Source organism: Anopheles coluzzii, chromosome 3 (genome assembly GCF_943734685.1).
Source record: "Anopheles coluzzii chromosome 3, AcolN3, whole genome shotgun sequence".
In the NCBI taxonomy this organism is placed as follows: Eukaryota; Metazoa; Arthropoda; class Insecta; order Diptera; family Culicidae; genus Anopheles; species Anopheles coluzzii.
Window position 1 is genome coordinate 35,428,757 of NC_064671.1, and position 14,261 is coordinate 35,443,017.

The 14,261-nt window shown below is 42.7% G+C and overlaps 1 protein-coding gene across 6 annotated transcripts in view; it reads left to right on the forward strand.

Annotated features, from left to right (window-relative positions):
* The window catches only part of LOC120955858 (probable nuclear hormone receptor HR38), a 54,826-nt gene that overhangs the window by 4,958 nt on the left and 35,607 nt on the right, over positions 1-14,261 (forward strand). The gene's annotated exons all lie outside the window — the stretch shown is intronic.

The following is a 14,261-nucleotide window of genomic DNA, read 5'->3' on the forward strand; positions in this document are numbered from 1 at the left end:
GTTAACCTTTTGCCGCGACTGTTTATCCACAGTGTGCACAAATCACGCATACCGAGAAGGCATCCAAAAGGGTCCTTCTTCCCGCTCGGCATGCATACAAGGGGGGGGGGGGTTTTGCATACGGAATGAGTTGTTGCGTTTGTTCACAGTTTGTGCCTTGTTTTTTCTTGTTGAATTGCCGGGCTTTTGCGCTTTTGTTTCGACCGCTGGCTGACACGCGGGATGCTTCAAAAAGCGCGCCATTGCGTTTATGATGGCATACAATTATCAATTTTGCATGCATAATTTTGCTTAAATATTGACCGTTCGAAACCGTTCAGCGTGGTGTGCACCACCAGAAGCGGCGATCGAGAGCGGGACCGGCGGCAGACAAATGTGGCTAATTTTTATGACACTGCCACAACCGGTGCCGCTTCCCTGCTGAGAGTGAAGCCCTACGGGGTGTCTCCTGCACCACCACCACCACCATGCACCACTACCAGGCAGGCAAGCAAACAGCAAGAAGGTACGTTTTTACAAGAAGAAAACGAGCGTCTTCGCGAAACTTGCCTCGCGATGCAGCAACCCGATGTCTCGTACCGTTGTGGCAGCTGTGCAAAGAAAGTGTCATCATTAAAGTCAGTAAACCTCCGACAAACGATGACATGGCGCAGGCATGGCGTGCGGCGCGGACTGGCTACTTTGCTCGCGCACGGGGTGACGCATGGGTTCGATCTGCAAGAGAGAGAAAAAAACGAAGGAATTTTGCAATTTGCGCGTGTACTTGCGAACGACTGCACTCGCACTCGCGGTTCGAGAGGGAAGCAAAAAGTGAAGTGCAATTGTTGTGTGAAGGACCGTACCTAAATCAATGGACTGTGAAGCGAATTCGAGCTTCGAAGAATGATCCTCCACATCAGCCAAAAGGTCCGCAAGGTTGTCGGTGTGTGGTGCGATGCGCTCGATTAAAGAGATCCTCATTTTCACTTTATTAACTCAACGGGCAAGTCTTCGCCAGTCTGTTTTTGAAAACTCAGGCAATCCGGTGGTTCGCGATCGTGGGCAAGACAAGTGACATTTTTGCACACACACACACAAACAGAGAGGATGAGAAATAGAGTTATGTCGGGTGTAATTGTAAGATCACGATGAATGGATCGTGGGATGGGTCAGAGTTTGATGAGGGGAAAACTGTGGGAAGGAAACCCTGAGGGAGGAATCCCTCAACCAGCAACCAAACGAACTTGTCCCTCTCGGGTGGTGGGATGCAAGTGAAAGGAAAAGCCCCGGTAAATCATATTAGCAGAGTAATTAGCGGGACTGCAGAAACTCGTTCCCTTTGAATGCCTTTTTCTTGGTGGCTTGTTAGGACTTTGGGCCGTTGCGATGATGTGTGAAGGGTGCATTTACACTGGACGAGATACGTGCGAAGAGAGTGCAATTTGAGAGGAAAAGGGTAATATATCGGAAGTTTCGTAAGATATTGGTTATTTGAAGGAAATGAACAGTAATTGTAGAACAAGACAATAATAAATATATAATTTAAATTACCTTTTGGAATATGTTTATATCTAATAAGAATACAAAATTGATGCTTCAAGCACGATCGATCGATAACAATATTCATAATAATGCTTCAACAATTCATTATGATGCATTTCATTTTTTTATGATATTCAAATTGCGTAAATTGAGCATGAAAATAGGCAAAAAAACACAAACATACGTCCAAACAAACATCTGTCGATCTTCTCACGACCAAAACATCACTTGAACTTTCGCCAACATGTAAATCATGTTCTTCAGAGAAAACATACTTGCAAAAAACCAAGGCTTAAACCAAGATGATGTACGGGGGGAAAAAACGATGCCCGTTAAAATTCAAGAATCAAGATAGATCTTACCGTGAGGAATAAATTACCTTTTTGCCAACCAAGCAGCAGGCGCATCCCAACGGTGTACACTCATGAATAAAGGTAAACACAGCCGTAGCTCCACTTCACGGACGGCATTCTCCGTCGGTCGAAGTACTAAAATACACATTCTAAGCATACAGTAGCAGCACTACCAGCAGCACCAGCATACGCGCAATAGCAATGCAGAAAATGTAGAAGAAATGTAAACAAAATTGCAAATCTCGGCATATGAGTGAGAGTAGTTCTCGGGTGCATTTTAAATGGGGCTTCCTGTTTAAATACTTCTTATTTTTTTTCGCAGTATGAATGTTTTCCGAAAGAAAGTGCAGAAACCCATATGCACTCTTATTACACAAAAAAAACGAGAAGCATTAAGTTGTTGCTTTACCTTTTTTCCTGTTCAGCCACTTCTCTCTATCACTCCCCTTCCCTCTGTATGCAGTCAAGCTAGTTTGAATATACCATGCGAAAGAGCTCATGATTCTTGGTTGCACATTCACGATAAAATAGTTGTAGAAAAAGGCAACCACCAGCCAGCGAGGATGGTGACTGCAGCCAGTGCAGGTGCATTTGTTGCCTGTCGGGCCGGGCTTGTAAGACAAATTTGACACTATTAGCAGCAACAAACGCGGGGAAGGCAAAACATTTCAATTTCAGGTTTCCTTTGGGGCAAAGCAGGCACAGGCAAATCCCTTTTCAGCACCGCACAACAACCACGTGTTGTGTAATTGGTATGCCGATGTTTCAATATTTGCCTTTGATTTTGACCTTTGACGGTTGCAGATAGTGATCGACGAAACAAACCAACTTTGCTTATTGACAAAGGCAAAGGCATTATGGGAACGTTTGTCAGATTGAGATATTAATCGTTCTCGTTGGATTGCTTAATTTGTTGCCCCCTTTTTCTGTGCGGGTCGGGTATTTCAACATGCAGCGATCGGCTACAAATCATGATCATATGCCATATTGTATTGCACGCCCAATTGTTTGTTAAAGTGCATCAACAACTCATCAAGCTCATCAATCACGATTTCGTTTGCTTTGGCTAGGTGGAAGATGATTTAATAAGACCAAGAATAAGCATTACCTCATCTTGAAGGTAATTTCGCAATTCATGCTTCTCCCTTTAAAGAAAATAACACACACAAAACAAATGAACGATTAAAATTCTTTTTACTTCCTTTCCAAGTTGAACTCTTGCCCGAGAAGCTTGCTGAAAGAATTTTTATCATGCAATCGAAACAAAACAGACAAAAAATGACTCATCTTGATTGCACTCACACACACAACCGGAGGGCATTAAAGAGGTCAATATATTGTATGCTCTTCCCAGCGCGCACGACGTGGGAATTTTGTATGTTTTTCCTGTTACTTCTTAATTTCTCCCGATTTTTTAAACCCTCCACTGTTGATTTAAAGGCAGACGTCTTGGTGGTTAATTCACGACATACTCTTGTAGTTTGCTTGTCGTTGAACCCAAGGATTACAAGAAGAAGATGGGGAAAAACCACCTCAGAGCGATCTTCTGATCTTCGCTAAACCAACATCGGTCCGTTTGGGTGTTAATCGTTTTGGCAAAGTGTCCTTTTTCCCCTCCTCTCGTTTCTTTTTTAAATAACCCCCATCAAATTGAGTGAATTAATATAATCCACCCCTCCTTCTAGTGGCATTAACCTGTCATCATTGCCTCTTTTTCATTCCTAGTACAACAAAGTTCGGTTAAATTGTAGCAACAACCCACCGTGACAATAGAAAAAAAACCTTATTAATTTAGAGCAAGAGAGAGAGACAACAAGAGAGGCATTTTTCCTTTCGTTGACTCTTCTAGTTTGCGTGGTTTATATTTAGACATTGCATCCAACATGACATGAGCTAATCCTGGCCAGCAACGCGGTGGGAGCATTATACAAAATTTATGAAACATGTCTCTCTCTCTCTTTCTCTCTCGCCCTTTTACATTGAGTTCGCATGATCTTTTTTCTTCCTTGCTGTGCCCTGGTAACGATCAATTAATTTCATTTGAGTTGCAAGATGAGTCGCCGGTTTTCGACGACGATGACGTTAAAATTGAACGGAACGGAATCGAAGCAAAAAAAAACAAAAAAAATGAAAGAAACAGGCACAGCAAAGTGTTCTCTTTGGGGCTCTTTGCGCTTTTAACCATGTTTGCCGTCGGGCGTGTGATTTAATGCGCCACTTGAACCACGGTTCATCGACAGCGATAATTCGTTATGAGAAGCAGTCACACACACGCACACAGTTTTTGTCCAAATCCCTCATCCCACCATTACATTTGGCATGCGTACTCATTGGGAAGGCAATTAATTTGAATTAACCACAAAATATGCCGGGCTTTTTTCTCTCATCTTCCTGTCCTGTCGTTTGCACAAGTACATCATCTTCATCTTCATCATCATCGGACCGGCGTCGGACACTTGAGCACCTCAGAGTAAGTGGTGGCGGCCACGAAAGAATGTGTTTTTGTTACTAACGGGAGCAAAAAAGCCCCAAATTCTGTCACATACACAGACACATGGCCACATCTGTGCATTCCAGCGCCTCCAAGAATGTTGAGTAAATAATAGAACAAAAAACAACGATTCACATTCTGTTTCGCTGTTAACTCGGAAGGGAAGATAATAAGCGTGTGTGGTTGTGTGTGGCCCTAACACAGAAGGTAATAGTATCTCCTCTAGTCCAAGGTGGGTGAGAAAATAGCGAACATGGAAGTAGCAGTGGAGAAAGGAGGGCGCGATAAACAGCGAGAATGTTAGTAAATTGGATTAATTACAACTCTTATCTGGTGACTGCACTCTCCTATCATAATGGGGAGTAGCAGCAGAAGGAGCTTGGAGGTGTCCCACTGCAATGCATTAGCAAAAGCAAAAAGTTTCAAAACTGGTGCATGACTTTTTTCCTCCCCTCAGTACCTTCCTTTACAAAGGAAAAACAGCTGCTCGTTGCTTCCCTGTCCCCGAGTTGGGAGTGGCGTTACAGAGAAAACCCATAACAACATGACCCAAGCGCATCGAACACGAATACGGTCCAGAAAGGGGCCGCCGCGGTGCGCAGTGCGCTATGTGTGTATGGGGTTGTAATTAATATTAATAGTCGCCAGGGCCCCGGCTGCTCCATCCACTGAGCCCGAGAGCTCCTAGAGCGAGGTTTGGTGTTGACGTTCTGTGATGGGTTTTTGTTTGGAAGCCGTTTGGTGGCTACCGTATGTCCACAGACTGGAAAGTCGTCCCTAGCCCCCTATTTACTAGATCGCGGGGCTAGTATAAACAGGAACCGACTAGTCCAGTGGTCGGCAAACAAGTGGATCATTGGGATCAGGAGAGTCTTCAACAGTTGATATGTCAGTTGAATCGGAAATCCAGGAAAAATCACTGGAAATTAGCTGACACTTCTTGCGGTGGAAACCACTCAATTACATATTTATTTATTACTGATTATTGATTACTAATTTTATAAGTAGATTCATTACTTCTGACAAGAACAATCTATTAAAAACTCTTTCATTTCAATAATATGAAGTAAGAATGTAAATTAAAAAATAAATTGGAAGAGCATCATTGGATGAAACCTAACTGTCCAAAATATATCCAAAATTATTCAACAACTTAAGCTACAATACAAAACCAAATAATTTTTTAGGAGCATTGTTTGGTGATTAGTATCAGTCTATTGAAAAGAACCAAGACAAGGCAAGATGACATCTGTCAGAATTCTTCAATAACGTTTTAGTATTAGGGTAAACGTACCTATAGTGGTGGTGGTACCAATAGTGGTGGTATTGCACTAAAATGCGTTGCATACGATAAATTAAAAGTAATTAAGTTATTTATGTCAGTGTGAAATGTTCTCTGGCCTTTAACAAAGGGTTTTAAAAGTTAAATGGGGCCATTCCGTTACTCAATGACCTAAAAATCCATTATTTTGTGAAATGTGTCAACACTTTTCCAAAATCCTTCGGATTTCATAACGAAACTCATATCTTTGTTAACGTTCTAAATGGCCACATAACAACGCAATTATTCGTTTTTTAACATAATTGTTATCAAATAATATTGTAAATTATTAAAATGTATTGCCTTTTGACCTTATTAACGTATTTTTAAGTGTTTTTACCATAGTGCCATTATAGGTACACTGAAACATGGCATTTTAGATTTTTTTCGACGATATTTTTGACATGTCGTACTGTTTTCATTAAAATAAGCAACAGAAATAAGTTTTCTCTAAGTAATTTACCAAACAAAGGCCAAAATTCGCTTATCTGGTTGAGTGAAAAAATTGATTTGTTTCATGGTAAAAATGGTTGTGAGTGCAAAGATAAAACATATTCCAATTGCTATGTGTTAAAATATTCATAAATTTACCTTCCTGACAAATTAAATCAATTAAAACACATTTGTACCACCACAAATTGCACCACTATTGGTACATTTACCCTACTAAATTAGATTGAAAAAGTTTTTGAACTTTGGATGAGTTTTTCATCAAAATTTCCCTATCCAAGAAGCCCTAAAATCAATCATCGATACATGACCCTTTTTGCTGACCCCTGGCCACCCAACTGCCGGTTCGGTTCGGTCGGTTTCAAATGACACACAAAGCAAAGCCGAACGGACGATGGACGCTCCGATTTCTGGATGTCTGCAGGCGCTCCAACGAATCTTCCCCGTTTTTTTTCTATCTCCAGCGTTGTAAAAGCATCATCATCACTTGCATCATCATCATCATCATCATGTAAGAGGAAGCTCGCGGGAGCGGTGAAATACAAACAGTGTGAATAATGTGCTTCAAAATTAGTTCATTGCTTTATTAAAAAATTAGATCCCGAGAACTTCTCCCCCGAGCCCGAGAGATAAGGGCTACCGCCGCTGATTGTGATTAATCTTTTCTGTGTCTCATGCGTGTGTGTGTGTGTGGTTCTTTTATGATCTGCCGGGGGCAGCACAGAAGAAGTAACAACACCAGAACATGCACAGGAAGTCTTGCTACCTATCTTTGCTTGCATCCCTCCCTCAGGGCATAAGATTGCCTCAAGATAAGGCACGGCAAGTGTTGAACAAATTATATGCGTATCTCCCAACCAGGCCAGAGCGAGTGCTTTACGAAATTGCCTCCCGGCTCGCTCCCATATCTCGAGCACAATCGAGCGCGATCTTGTTTGGATTCCGTTTTGAAATCTCGGCCCATTTAACGGATGCTACAATCCGATCGCTCGATCGACATGGAAACGCATCGCCGATCGACACTTTTCTGAAAGGAAGGAGCCTTTCCCGCACATAAAAAAAGGATCGTGCGTGAGATTTAACCGTGAAATTGATACAGAAAGTTTGCCTTTCGCGACGAATGACCTGTCGCAACATCAATTAGGCGGTCCTCCCTTCGCTGTCTCAGCTGCGCTTTATGGTGCCGCCAGCGCGTGCTTGACTGTATAGCCATGCCAATCACCACTACACGCTCAAGAAATAAGTCACCGTAGGCTATGGAGTGGCGCATTAAACCCGATATCGTCTTGACCTGCTTTTGCATGAAAGCTTTTTGCAAGCTTTTAGTCGGCCACCGCCAATGTGCCCGACTTTTGGGACCGGCCAAATCGATCAGAGCGTGTGTCCCCGGCGGTCGATTCTCGGCACAAATCACCAACAAACACGGCACATTAATCCGGATGAATTATAGCCATTTCGGAAAACGTATTTTACCAGCCAACTGGAAAGAGCTGGACGGAATAAGTTTGCATACCACACGCTGGATTTTCCGAGATGGGGAAGCGCGCCAATCCCTTTAAATGTAGACCAAAGCGCAATTAAGTGCTGATTGATTGACGCTAAAATGCGCGGACCACCGGTGGCGGGGGAGGGGGTGGCGAAGAATAATTTACGAATGGGACACGCTTGTCTATATTCATAATCTATTTTTCCTGTGCTCTTTCGGGGGCGTTTGTGTTCATAGAACGCATCCCCCCGATAGAAAAGAACACATTTCCATACATTAAAATATCGCGCGCTCGTTTCCCTTTCGTTGTGTGCGAATTCGCGCCGCAAAACCGCCAGTAAAACGGCCCCTGGTACAAAGACAAATGGCACTCTTCTAGGACAGTAAGATGGTTAATGGTTTATTCCCTTATATAGGGGTGAATTTGTTTTTTTTCTCTTCTTCTGTCAATGTTAAAACAAAAAATCCGCCAAAAAACTATGAATCAACTGGCCGAAAAAAGGGGAAAGAAACAAAAAAGTCCATACCATCAGCAGAACCATCTGTGGTCCACAAAAAAAGGAACTCCACAAAAGGAATGGATTATCTTTTTCGCTCTCTCGGTGTGTGTGTGTGTTCGCGCAGTCGTGGATGAAAATGGTCTAGATTTGTGTGAACAAAACCCAAACCCGCGACCGACGAGAGGATGTGGGATATCGAATTCACGAGCATGATTTGGGAGTGGGGTGGGGTTTCGTTTTGGGTTGCTCGATTTTTTTTTTTTGGTCTTCCTGCGCTATTTGTCCTTTTTTCATTGAAGAATCACAGTGGGAACAATGGGAATAAAAGAAATTGGAATAAATTCAACCACGAAGACAATGGAACGGATTGACTGTGCTTTAAAAAGATGGTTCGGATGGTGAACCGCATGAAGCAGTACAAAGACATTCCCGGCTAGGACAAGGCGTGCGCGGGGAACAAGGGGTCAAACGGACATGTTGAGGGGTTTGCCCTGAAGCTTCCTGTAAATGAAATAAATACAACGACACTGATATTTGGGAAATGATTTTAACAAAAGGATCCTTATTTTATGATGCATACAATTAGTTATAAACGTCTTAAAAATAAAATTACGTTTAAAAACCAATCTAATGCAAAAATATTGCGAGAGGTAAATGAGCATACACTATCCAGTTGGTTTCAGATTCAGAACAGTTCACTAGTCAAATAAAAGGCGTTTCTTATTGTAATTTTTCCATTTGAAAATGTCATGATATGAGCGGAGCTTTGCTTGAAAATAAGAATTTATCCAAATTGTGCAATTGGAATGAATGATTTTTCAATAAAAGTCTTGAAAGGTACATTCTTTAAACTTATAACTGCTTCACTGATAACAAATTCGATGTCCAAAGGATTTCAAAGGATTTCAAATTAAAACAAATTAACTGTTAATTAAAACAAATTAACAAACTGTTTTCGCTTTTGATGAAAACTACAGGTATTCCCCGATATACCCTACTGGATGTACGCGGTGTACGTTATACGCGATATTCTAAATTTGACAGTTCTTTGAGCAAATTGTACCGATTTGACACATCAATTGCCAAATGCAAAATAAATTGCCTGATGATTGAATTGTTATACCATTTCCAAATGTAAAACATTGTAATCTTCGGTTGGAATCAGATCAAATAACGAATTTAGTGGCTAAAACCTACAATTTTAAGGAAACATTTTAAGCGTTATAATTTAACTGAAAATCGCGAAATTCGACTTACACTAATATTCGAAATACGGTCTACGGTCCGCATTAATAGCGTATATCGGGAAGTACCTGTATAGACAATTTTTATTGATTTATCATTTATCAATTTATCAAGATGATTTTACCGCCGCATTTGGTTATATTTATCGATATTAATGATTATTATGAATTTTTTAATCAAATTTAGTTCGAACAAAAATAATCATTTTATTTAACTGAGTAAAAACTAAAAAGGAAAGTAAATAGAAAATTCCAAAAATTAAATATTAAATGAGCATACGCAATGATAGAAAACTGAACCAAAATTTGAGAATAAGTTTAATCGTTTCAAAATAACAAAATGACGTTTTAACCGGCAAGTTTAGACAATAATTAACGTAAGGTGTTCTTAAAGACTGTTCATTTCCCTTTTCCACAATTCAAGATCCGATATCAATATACGATGTTATCAAAAAACATATGGATATGTCTAATAAAGAGGAATCACGCATTGCAATTTCGCCTACATCGAGTATTGCGTACTGCAAATAATTGTTGTATAACATAGGTCCATTTAGCCCCATGTTCCCTTACCATCAATCCACTCCCAACAAAAAACTTCATCCTCCCTTGTCGCAGGACTTTGTGCAGGGCCTCTTGGGGGAACGGGGAAGCTTATCTACTGCGGTTCCGGTTGTGATCCACTTTGCGCCGGTCGCGCTTTTATCGACACGCTCAATTCGGGTCGGTTGTTTAGCGATTTGTAATTTGATACTTGTCGATAGGCTGCTGAAATGTCGCCAAATTGACTGTACGATTCCCTTTTTCCCACCAGACTCTAGATGGAGCACATAATGTATGAGTGCGTGTGTGTGTTTGTGGTGGTTCTAATTTTATATCTGCTGCCACACTAACCGAACCGAGCGGGGAGGAACCACTTTCATAACTCTGTCTGTCTGTCTGGCTGGCAGCACAATCATTTGCATTTCTGTGCCTCAGTGGTGGAGAGGATTATGCGCTTGTTTGTTTGCAAAGGAAATATGTACGTTGATTTACTTGTGCGCGCGCGCGATCAAATCGATCGCCCCATGGAGCCGAGAGCCTTGTACGCGGGGTGTTGGAGGCGACGACTTCGTTTAAGTTTTATGCGCCCCTGTCTGACATATTTTCTGACGCTTTGTCCATTAAAACAAATAAACTCTCCACCCTCATAATTTGTCCAGTGTGCGGGAAAATAATAAAAACCCATACGCCGTAAAACGATACACGATGTGGCGGGGAGAGGCGGCAGCAGTAGTAGCTGGGCCTCCACGCGCATTTGGTGCAAAACTGGACATTTTCCTTCACACACAATGGACAAAATGTGTCACAGCAGCAGCAGCAGCAGCAGCAGCAGCAGCAGCAGCAGCAGCAGCAGCAACACGAGATGTGAGATTATACAATTTTTTGTTTTATTATTATGGTGCCGATTTTTATCTCTGCTCTATTATTTTTAATGCGTCGCTGTATTGTGTTTCGCGCTGGAGCCATGTGCGCATCATGTTTTACATCCTCGATGCAAATGAATTGGCGACGACGGCACATTTTTGCAAAGGCGGGCGTTAATTTTTATTAACTCACACGACTGCTGCTCCGCCGCTCCGTTACTGTTTCATGTTGCGAAATGAGTTTTTTTCTTTTTGTTACAGGCTTTAGCAGCTCAATGCATTTGCTATTTTAATCCTCCTGTCTTACGGCTATATCCCAATCCGTCCGTCTCGCTATGCTAATTGTATGCCTCCCCCTGTCTGTTTCTCTCATAAACGCGTGGGATTCCTGCGCTCCATACAAAAACTGCGGCATTAAAACCCTGCACCACCAGGCTTAAAATTATGTCCTCTTTCCCCACATGTCCTACACAGACTCCTCTCCTCACCACCGAGATCGATCCATCATCCCGCTTCTCTCGCGGGACTCTTGTAAATCATCGCTTTTACCAATCTGCATCGTTAATCATAGCCGATGAGCCGATCAGGACCAGGACCAGGGAAGAAAGGAGTGAAACGGGAATGGCATTTTTGGCATTTTCAACCTGGCTCGGTGTCCGAGTGCATCTGATGGATGTGCATTTCCCCGAAGCGCTGAGATCAAAGCGAATGCATGCAGCATGCTGGGCAGCGGACAGAGTTGAACGTTAATTAGGCCATTCTGTTAGCGTAAATAGTAACAAACAGGACGAATAGTTTCAGAGCCGTGTCTGTCTGCATATGTGTGAGTGTGTGTGTGTGTGTGTGTGTGGGGGGGGGGGGGGGGAACCCAGTCATTGGAAAATAGTCAGATGACACAAGTTTCGCTCAGTAATTAAAAGAGCGACAGAGAGTGGAACTGCATTAACGCAACGGTTTGCTGTTTCGCTACAAGGTTCAATAAGTCCGTTATTTTTTATCAGCCAAGGGAGGCTTTGCGAACGTTGTGGGAATGTTAACACTCCTCGCACCACGGGTTTGGAATTTCGTTTTCCAACCGCACGGTGCACAAACATGGATTTTCACTCAGCTCACTTCACGCGGTGGTTTGCACCGAGGCGTGTGTCTCTGCTCATCTGGGCGGGCGGGAGGGGTTCTTGTTTGGACAGCGAAAACAGACCACTGGAACCCAAAACTACGCAAACCGTTCGGAACAGAAACGGAGCGCACCATCTCTCAACCAGCAGAATTTTCCGTCCGTTTGCGGAATCGCGTTTTGGGGGTGGTGGGCCAGCGCACTAATGTTCCCTTGCACTCGTGCGGGTCTTGTTTGTTGTTTTCATCGATTGGATGGTTCCGTTTGCCACACACATTGATCCGTGTGTGATCGATTCCCCAGAGTTGCGTGCGTTGAGGAGCGCAAATGGGTCGTTTTTGTTGGCAGATTTACTACTAGATCGGTTGGGGGATTTTTTTTTCGGAGAGTGCCTCGTTTCCGATGGAAAATGGAGCGCACACAAACAAAGGTGATGCAATTGCTGGTTAGAAGCGATGTCGAGCTGTGGTAATGGTGTTGTTTGGTAAAGCTACTGTCAGCGAGTAGCTTGTCTAAGGTTTCAGATCCTGGGGTTGGGGTACTTTTTGCACTTAAAATCAGCTAATTATAGCTTTTTTAGCGCTATTTGATTAATTTACATTGACACGATAAATAACATGTGCCTAATTATGAAGTTTTACTAGAATTTCTACCAAATTATCAAGAAAAAGGGTAAAATAGTCAATTACGAATAAAAAGCATTATCTAAGGGATCGTCCATAAACAACGGAACGCTAAGATTATTGCGTTTATTACACCTTCTTTACTTACTTAATTACTTATCCAGCGCTACAACCGCTTTGCGGTCTTGGCCTGCCTCAGGAGTGTCTGAAACCCTTCGCGGTCACGCGCCTTCGTCTGCCAGTCCGTTATCCCGGCCTTAATGGCGGACGCCTCCACGCCATCTTGCCACCTCAATTTGGGCCTACCATCCTTGTGGACGGCCTAAAAAGACTTTACGGGCTGGGTCGTCCGTTTCCATGCGTACAACAAGGCCAGCCCACCGGAGCCTGGCGAGCTTAATACGCTGTACGACAGTGATGTCGCCGTACATCTCGTATAGCTCCTCATTATAGCGGCTCCTCCATTGTCCTTCCACACATACGGGGCCAAGTATTCTTCTGAGCATCTTCCTCACGAACGCGGCTAAAAGGGTTTCGTCAGATTTGGACAGTGTCCATGTCTCAGAGGCGTATGTGAGTACTGGTACTATATAGATACTATATAGTCCCAGCTTCGTCCGTCGTGACAGGTTCTTTGAGGTGAACTGATTTTTCAGGCCGTAGAATGACCGGTTGGCAGCCAGCATCCTGGCGCGCAACTCAGCTTCCATGCTGTTTTCGTTGCTGACCTTTGACCCAAGATAGGTGAATTGTGGGACGACTTCAAAAGTACGTTCACCTATCTGTACATCACGCCTACGTAGATTCTGTTTATTTATTGGTAAGACACCTTCTTTACCTATTGAAACAAACCGTAATGCGTTAAGTGTCTCTCTCTCTCTCTCTCTCGTTCTCTTTCCCTTTCTCTATTTCTCTCCTCCTGCAAGCGTTACGTAATTTATGGATTATTACTAAGGGGAAATTCCCGAACTCAAGAAATTGTGCGTCAATGAAAACCGAATTTTGAAAACATCAAGTGATTAGCTTTCCATAATTGAACCACTTTAGAAAAAAAGGAATGTGATTCTATTTCCTCCATTTAAACCCGTTGACACACCATTCTATGGTCGTTTATCGCGTTCATCAACCATTAGCACCGTTTCTATATTCCTTCATAATTCCACCACAAATGCTTCATCCACCTAGCCAATTATTGCTTGGTTGTTATAAAAAAAAACGTCGCCTCCGATTGCTTATCTTGATGATGGAATCTTTTCGGGGCATGATTTTTACCCCGGTGCGCAGCATCTTCACACCAGCGCAGTAGTAGATCAAGTGCAGCTGGTGATGATTCGAAAGCAAAAGCGAGCTGGGACAGCGGAATCAGATATAAATCAGACAACAAACAACAAACCAACAAAAAAAAGGAGGAGAGAAATGCCCCGTAACGGAAGCGTAAGTGGTGTGCATCGGCGTCCACGGCCCTCAAACGCCAACGGCACACAGGCCAGCAACAGGAACTGTCGATTGTTGTTTGCATTCCAAAGCGCCAGACAATGTAAACCATTTCCAAATTCCGTGCCCCCGTCGCTCTCTCTCGCGCCCTCATGGTGTCTGAAGAAGATGAGGAAATGTTTTTTCTTTATTCCACCCCTTTTTTCCTCTCCGTTCGAGGGGGGCACACGATCGTACAAAAAATAAATGATCATTCACAAAACGAAAGAAACTGTTTAATGTAAACAGTAGTTGAAAGGAAAGAAGAGGCGCTCTGTT